This window comes from Tupaia chinensis, unplaced genomic scaffold (assembly GCF_000334495.1).
Source record: "Tupaia chinensis unplaced genomic scaffold, TupChi_1.0 Scaffold000093_1, whole genome shotgun sequence".
NCBI classification, from domain to species: Eukaryota; Metazoa; Chordata; class Mammalia; order Scandentia; family Tupaiidae; genus Tupaia; species Tupaia belangeri.
In genome coordinates this window covers 3070199-3078816 of record NW_006159555.1, presented here as the reverse complement: position 1 = coordinate 3078816, position 8618 = coordinate 3070199, and positions in this window count along the sequence as shown.

Sequence of the window (8618 nt, the reverse complement as noted above, 5' to 3'; positions counted from 1 at the left end):
AACCGCGGTTGACTATGTGGGAGTCCAGTGACATAGCCATTACGCTAACTGCTGGTTCCCATGTCTTGTATATTTGTTTTGAAATTCAATATTTGAATGCTTTTACTGGGGCATATACTCAATAAGTTGCCACAGGAATCATCATTACTGATTGTCTTACATGGAGCCTTCTCTGAGTATTTTTGAATTCTTATTATCTTTTGGGTTAAGTTTGCAACCCATGGTATAAAAGAAAACACAGTGACTTTGGAGTCAAACCACATGCGCTCCTGTATTAGTTCTGATATTTGCTGGTTTGAAGGTCTCTGGTAAATAAGGTTAGAAGACATAAATGAATGTTTCTTGGGGACCAGTAGGTGGTGTGGTGGTTAAGGTGCTGGACACTCCCACATGGCCAACCATAGTTCAAGTCCTGGACCTAGTGGCTTGCTTTCTCTGTCTCTCTCCCTCTCTCTCTCTCTTTCTCTCTTTCTCTTTATGTTTCTCTGATAAATTAAAATAAATGAATGAATAAATAAAGTTAAATAACATAATTCTTTTTTAAAAAATGTATCTTATTATAGGCCACACGCAACACATCAGTGCTCCCAAAAATGTTCCTGGCTCCTGTTTCTTTACTTTTGTAAAAGTGCATGTATCTTCATGCGGGGATCTTATAACCTTTTTAATGATGCCTTCCTACACTCCCCCAGAGTCAGAATTCATCAATACTGTCTCTGTCTCCTCAAATATCACTTTACTTTTGTCTTAGAAATTGTCATGGTACACCCCTTATTATATGGATATAAGTATATGTCTGTTCCCCTGTTGTATTTTGGGCAATATGAAGGCAATGCCTTGGTTATCCGTTTCTCCTACAACACCCAAATGCCTTGCAGAAAACAATGCATAGATCCTGTATTGAGAATTACAAAACATATTGGTTAAAAGCATAGAACTATGTCCAAAGGATATGTGAGCATTAAATAAATTAAAAGACTAACACTTACTAAGGTCCAATATTTTATATATTTGCTTTTATATTACTTTTTTTTTTGAGAGGTTTTTTGCTATAGGGCACATGCACTTGCCAGAAAGCGAGAGACAGAGAGACAGAAAGTGAGAGATCACCAAATGGCCACTTTGCAATCTCTTCTCCTCCATTTTCCTCTCAGGATCTTGGGTATGCATGCACACATGCCTGGCATGAGTTAAGCCACCGGGTCCAGGACTAGAACTGCAGTCGACTACATAGGAGTCCAGCAACAAAGCCAGAATGCCAACTGCTGGTTCCTCGTATTACTTTTTATCCTCATATTTTCTTTTTATATGGTTACTAGCTGCCAAATAAGTCACAATTGAGAAACTTGGCTTTGCTAATCCTCTGTAACCATTCAATTTCAGTAGAACTGATAACTGATGCTGGAAAAGAATAGCTGTTGAAGGCAAAGCTTTAAGTCAAAAACCATAAAAATATTTTTTTTGATGGGAAGTTTAAGATGCAGGAGGTAACTTAACCATCAGGGCATTTTGGCTGCAGTTCATGACAAATAAACCTGTTATAGATAATTTATGTTGAAGCTGTTCGTGTCGCATGGAAGAGGGTTCAATTTGAGAAGCACATACTTCTTTATTACCAGATGATTCATTGGAAATCACAATTTGTGATGATCTGCCTAGTGGAAGGGTTGTTGGTCATAAAAACATCATGGAAGAAAATTCAACGATGAATATTATTTATGTCAAAGACATACATTTGTATTAGCTACACACATCCCAATGTGTGTGCATTAAAATTATGACAGCACTGACAATTCAGATGAGACCTGAAAAAGGGTGAGTGTCAGCATTTCCGATAAGCTGCACAAGATAGTAGTTTTTGATACAAAAATGAGTTCAGCAGCCCATCTACCAAAGATCTCCCTTAATAATGAGGCTACATTTTCTTAGACACTACTAATAGCAAAGGGAATAAAAAGGAGAGAGGTAAAAGTAAAGACAAAGAATGGCCTTCTATCCAGAAATATCTATTTCTCGAATTATTTTCCTGTGTATTCATAGGCACCAGAAGCAAATTAACTCATTCAAATCTCATGGGTACCATCAAGTGCCCTCCAGAATCAATGGTATGAAAAAAAAGATGATGATATGTTACTAATACTTCTTACTTTTCAGTTAGACGGCTTGTATGCAGTGTGCTCTGTAAATACAAAAACTCTTGTTTTTTAAACTTTGATAGAAGATATCTTATTTGCTATGCAACATTTTCTCCTTGGTAACATTATTTTTAATGAAGGTTTCTAGTTCTTCAAACATGAGACCAGGGAGAGAGAAGACAGGGAGAAAGAGGGAGAGAAAGCACTCTCTAGGGTAGGTGGCCACACTGCTGTCCCTTCTACTCCATTTTCCACTAAGGATTTGGGGGCAAACACACACACATATCCTGTATTTTTTTCAAGCTACTGGGTCTAGGACTCGAACTGTGCAGTTGGTCATGTGGGATCTAACTGCTTTAACCATCATACTGCTAGCTGGCATATTATACACATTTAATTGCAGATATTATGAGGACTAGAAAATAATTTTTAAAAAAAATTCGGTAGTTTTTTAAAATTGTTTTCTGCTCTCCTGAATTCAAGACAGTGGTTGGTGGCTCAAAATGTATAACATCAGTCTAAATATTTCATAATGTTATATATTAAAGAATGGAAGTAATCTATTCAGGACAAAATGAAACTGCTTTATCTTAAAAGTGACTTCATTTTGGAAAAGCAACATTTTCATAACATAATAGCATTTTCATAACAGTATTACTTAAGGCAATGGGCATATTCCATTTGATAAAACAATTTTAGTCTTTCCTTTACATTTTATGTGAACTGAATGGCGAGATTGACCTAGAAGCCTTTAGAAGATTCTCTAGAGCTAATGGAATATTCATTCGTCCGATGGTATTCACTGAGCACTTTCCTATTTTCTAGGCACTGAACTAGTCTCAAGTAATTAAACTGAAAACAGCAAGGACAGTCCTAGAGACCACATTTTATTTGACAATTATATTCCAATGAGTGTATTGGAGATTGGCTAATGGCTGTTTCCAGCTCATTCTGAAAAGACATTGCTCCAAATTCCAAATCTATTATGTAAATACAAACTTTGACTGACATTAACTTTCTATTCAATGCTTTTTCCAAGTACTAAATGTCTTCAAGGATATCATTCTCTAAGAGATAAAATATTATCTTATTAGATAATTGTTTCTTTATTGTGATGTAACTAAGACCTTAGTGACATAACTAAGACCTGTCATCTACCTAGTTCTTATTTTGGTGTCACTGTTCTTCTGTGAGAGACAAGGCTTTTCGAGCTTGATTCCAAATAGGGAGGGCAGCAGACTCCATTATTGGTTATTCTTGTTTTTTCAACGTTCTACTATGAAGACAAAGTGATGACGAGACATTTTAAGAGAGACTCATCAGTGTGAGCTGAGCCTCTCCTGATGATGATTTGGATGTTGATATTATTTTTTTGGGTCAGATTAAGACCTGGCATTTTACTGAGCCAAATCCTCTGTTTAATTATAGAGGTGAGATAATTGCCGGGGGAGTAGTTCAGTTAATAATTATAGAAATCCTAATTTAGCAAGAAAAACAAGATAGAACAAAAGCTGATCTCAGCCAAACTGGTTGTCAAAAATGTGGGGACTTGAAAATTATTTATCCATTGGATTCAAATAGTATTACCTAGTGGTAATAGCAAGGCTACTATGGAAATTCTTCATTCAGTCCTTCTTTTTATATTAAGACTGAGTTTGCAATGTGTGTTATAAAAACTGTGATCCAGGGACCAGCAGTTAGCATAGTGCCTATGGTGCTGGACTCCCATGTAGTTGACAGAGGTTTGAGTCCTGGACCTTGTGGCTTAACTCACACCGGGCGTGTATGCGTGCGTGCCCAAGATCCCAAGGGGAGAATGGAGGAGAAAGGTGAAGAAGTTTACATGTTATCTCTATATTTATATTATTATTATTTTATTTGCCAGAGGGCATGTGTGTTTGCCAGAGAGAACTAGGGAGACAGAGAGGGAGAAAAAGAGAGCACCCTCTAATGGGGCATACTCACACTGCAGTCCTCTCTCTCCCATCTCTCCATCCTGTCGGGATTTGGAACACACATGGCTTGTGTATTTTTCAAACCACCAGCACTGGGTTTCAAATTGTGATTGGCATGTGGAATCTGGTTATTTTAACCATTAGGCTACAGGGTCAATCCATTTTGTAAATGTATTTTTTTATTTACGAGAGAGTGCATACATTCACCAGAGCGAGAGTCAGAGAGGGAAAGAAGAGGAAAGTGAGGTATCAACGCCCCCTCCCCCCATAGGAGATGGTCACACCACAATCTCTTCTCCTCCATTTCTCTCTTTGGGGGATTTAGGGTACACACATATACATGCCAAGGTGTTTTTCAAGCTGCTGGGTCTGAGACTTGAACTGTACAATGGGCCATGTGGGATCCAGTACCTTAACCACCATGCCACTGACTGGTCCTGCTTTCTCCATTTTTTAAAACCCAATTAATTGAAGCAAGTTTTCTTCCATTTCCCCAGTTAGGGAAGGCATGATATGGTTTTATATTTTGTTACTGTGTTTGAATATTTTCTTAAAAATTCAAAGTCATATTATAAGAATTATGCTATATAATTGCCTATGGTGCAGAAAGAGGAGAGGATCCATGCTAGAAATATATTAAAGGTGAAGCCAAAAAAAGAGATATTTTCGATTCTTTTTGAAATTTTATGTGGAATATTGGAGAATGGGGGTATGTAGAAACTGATGTGACTTTGCTAATACCCAATTTGATTTTATGACAATGTTTTTATTCCTCCTCTCCCTAAAATACAAATCTCTCTTTGCTACTCACCCTCAGAATTCCCTCGTAGCATCACATTTCCTTAGTGTTCCCAGATTTGCTGGTAACATGGTTTGGAAGCCCTTGCAATGCACGTGTGGCCTGCTTGCCCACTTCCCTGCGTCATTAAAGTCTGGAACGTACCTTGCTTTTTCTCATTTTAAACTGCTTGGATTTTCTGGCTCAAACACTCTTGTCTGTCTTTTAGAGTCAGCTAACTCCTAAATATTCTTCAGGGTGAGTTTTATTTACCCTGTTAGAATTTTTCAGTGGCCTTTCTGTAATCTTATCCCCCCTTTCCTGCTATTTTGCACACAGGAATAAAACAGCAATGAAAAACTGGTTAGTATCCAAAATATGTAACTCACATAACTTAATATCAGAAAAATAACTCACCTCCATTTACTATCCTTTACCTTCCTCACTTTTATATCAGTCTTTAATATCACATAACATTAAATTTGGCAGTCAAATATGCAAGACTGATAAAACTTTTGAGGAAAATAATAGACTATTATATATAGCCCTTTCTGCTCATTCTGTTATTTCTTATTTCTTCATGATGTTTCAAGTTTCCTTTTATTTTTTTCTTTCTGTTTTAAGAAAAAAGGATTTTAGCCAATCTCTAAGAGTACTTATGAGTAACCAATTCTGTTTGATTTTCTTTGTCTTGAGAATATCTTCATCTTTGACAATTTTTTTTTTCCACTCGAAAAATACTGTAAAACTTCCTCCTGGTCACTTTTACTTGAAATGAAAAATCTATTGTTGTTTGATTGATATTCTATATGGGTTATGCACTATTTCTCTCTGGCTGCTTTCAGAATTCTTTTCTCACCTTTAATTTTCAGAAGTTTGATTATGCTGTTAAATATTAATGAATATTAAATCTGTTTGTTATAGATTTCTTTCAGCTTTTCTCTTTTGAAGTTTTATCAGTTTCTTGAATCGTCAGATTGTGCCTTTCATTTTAGGTATGCAGTCACACGTGCCCAGTGTTTTTCTGGCCACCAGGTCCAAGACTCGAATTGTGCAGTTAACCATGTGGGATCTAGCTGCCTTAACCACCAAACCATTTGGCTGGCCCTCAGTCATTAATTTTTTGAATACTCTTTCAGCCCATTCTTTTTCTCCTCTCCGTCTGAGAATATGATAACACTAATGTTGGATCTTGTGTTACTGTCACACAGCTGTCTGAGGCTTTTATTTATTTTTTAGCTTATATTTTTTCTTATTATTCAGACTATGTAAATTGTTTGTTCTCAACTTTGCCAATCTGTCCTCTTTCATCTACACTCCACTACTGAGAACATGCAGTATTTTTTTTTAATTCTATTATTATACATTTAAGTTCTATAATATCTGCGTGATTATTTTTGAAACTTTTTACTGAGACTTTTCCATTTTTTCATCTCATATTCATATCATAATTTGTAATTTATTGTTGAAGCATTTCTGTAACAGTTACTTTAAAATCTCTGTCAGATAATTAATCCTTTTCTGATTCATCTCAGTGTTGGTATGAATCGATTTTCTTATTTTTATGCAAGTTATTATTTTCTTGGTTCTCTGTATGACAGATGTTTTTCTAATTTATTATGGACATGTTGTCTATTATGTTAGGAAACTCAGACATATTTAAATCTTTTATTTTAGCAGGTATTCATCCTATTTAGTTCTAGTAAGCGGGTCCTAGCCCTAACCGTAGGCTACGGTTCCAATGCAAGTTTAATTTTTAGAGAAGTAACATTATTACTTGGTCTAATTGGTTTCAATGATGTCACTGAGGGCCCCATTGATCCCTATGGATGGAGGCTGAGTGACGGAAGAGGTTTCCCAGAAATGATCACAGGTGTCTGTGGTAGAGAGAAGTTTTAGGGCCTCAAGAACATGTGGCTCCCCGGTCTGACTGACTGTTGTCTCTGGGTTCCCCTCTATGGTTTGACCTATTTACCACCATCTCTGAGGGGAAGGGTTCAGGCTTTGAACCTTTATTATGAGAGTCTAGATCCATCCCCCTTACTAGTGGTATCAGGCTAGCCAAATGCCAGAGAAATCACATTCTATCCATGGGAGGAATAAACCTATCTGGGCTAACTTCTTTTGCTAGGTTGGAATCCAGGAAACACTGACTGGGTCTGAATCACCTTCTATTATTTGGACAAGGGACTTAAGACACTCTACCACTGTGTTGTTTCTTGAGCTTTGGGGTCAAAACCAATTTGGTTTGTTTTTGTTACCTTTTATAATTCTTTGGTTATCACTTGTACTATTTCCAGAGTTAATAGTTGTTCTTAGAGGGGAAAGAAAAAAAATAAATGACTCTGTGCTATCCTAGTCTGGAAGTCTTGTTCTATATATTAACTTGCTAACCCTAACTAGGCCACAGGTAATTTGGGCATGAGTAGTCAACTGCAATATATGGTTTTCTTACCTTTATTATAAGCTTGTGCCTGACAATGAAAATGGTTTCAGTGGACTTAGAGACAGCTGATAGTGTAAGGCAGAGGTTCACAAACGTACACACAGCAGTCAAACATACCTACAGCCTTTTTTGCTATGGCCTTCAACTTAAGGATAGATCAACATTTTTAAAAAGTTTAAAGAATATGTGTCATATACTATCTATGTCCAGCAAGTTTTAAACCATTTATTTTCAAACTCCTGTAAAATATTGTTGCTGATCCTAGTCTACGGACATGGAAAATAAACAAAACAAACAAAAAAACAAACAAAAAAACACCCCACTTAGATTCAGAACAGGATGATTTAATTCTTAGCTTTGAAACTTAAAAGCTTTGTATATCTAAGCCAATTGCAACTCTTCCTGTGTTATATTTTTTATCTTCGTAAAGTGAAACTTGGGATAGAATAATTTCTGAAATTCATCCATTATGAAATTCTAGATTAGCCTTTCATAAAAGTATCTAGTCATTTAAAAAATCTATAAAAATTTAAGTAGTACAGTGACTATCAATATAGTCTTCACAAACACTCACTATTAATATATTGTCACATTTGTTTAGTCTTATTCCTTGAGTGTATGTATGTACGTGTGTATGCATCAATCCATACATAACTTTTTTCTGAAACATTTGAAGGTACATTATAGACGCCATAGTACTTTGCTCCTAAATAGCATTTAGCATGTATCACCTAAAAACAGAAAGAAAGAAGCATCTTTTGAAGGCTTAGTTGTTTGAGAAGAAAGCAAGAATTGTAAATTCAAGGTCTGGTAGAAATAAGAAGGAATCAGGATGGAATAAATATAAAAAAAATTCAAGAAAATTTTTAACAATTAAAAGTGGACTGTAGGGACCAGCAGATTACATAATGGTTACATCGCTGGAGTCCCATGTAGTTGACTGGGGTTCAAATCCTGGACCTAGCACCTTACAACTCACACTGGGCACGCATTTGTTTATGCCCAGAATCCTGAGAGGAGAATAGAGGATAAGGCCATCTGCCTGGGGAGGGTGATTTCTCACTTTCTGTCTCTCTGGGGAGTGCACGTGCCCTATAGTAAAAATCCCTCAAAAAACAAACCAAAAAAAAAAAGTGTGCTCTTATATATTGAAACTGATAAAATAAAATTTATGGAAAAAACTGATATAGAATTAACAACTTCAAGACAAATCCAATTAGGCAGTAATAAATAAAAGTGCTTCATAATTCCCAGTCAAGGGAACCAGCAGTTAGCGTAATGGCTATGTCGCTGGATTCCCATGC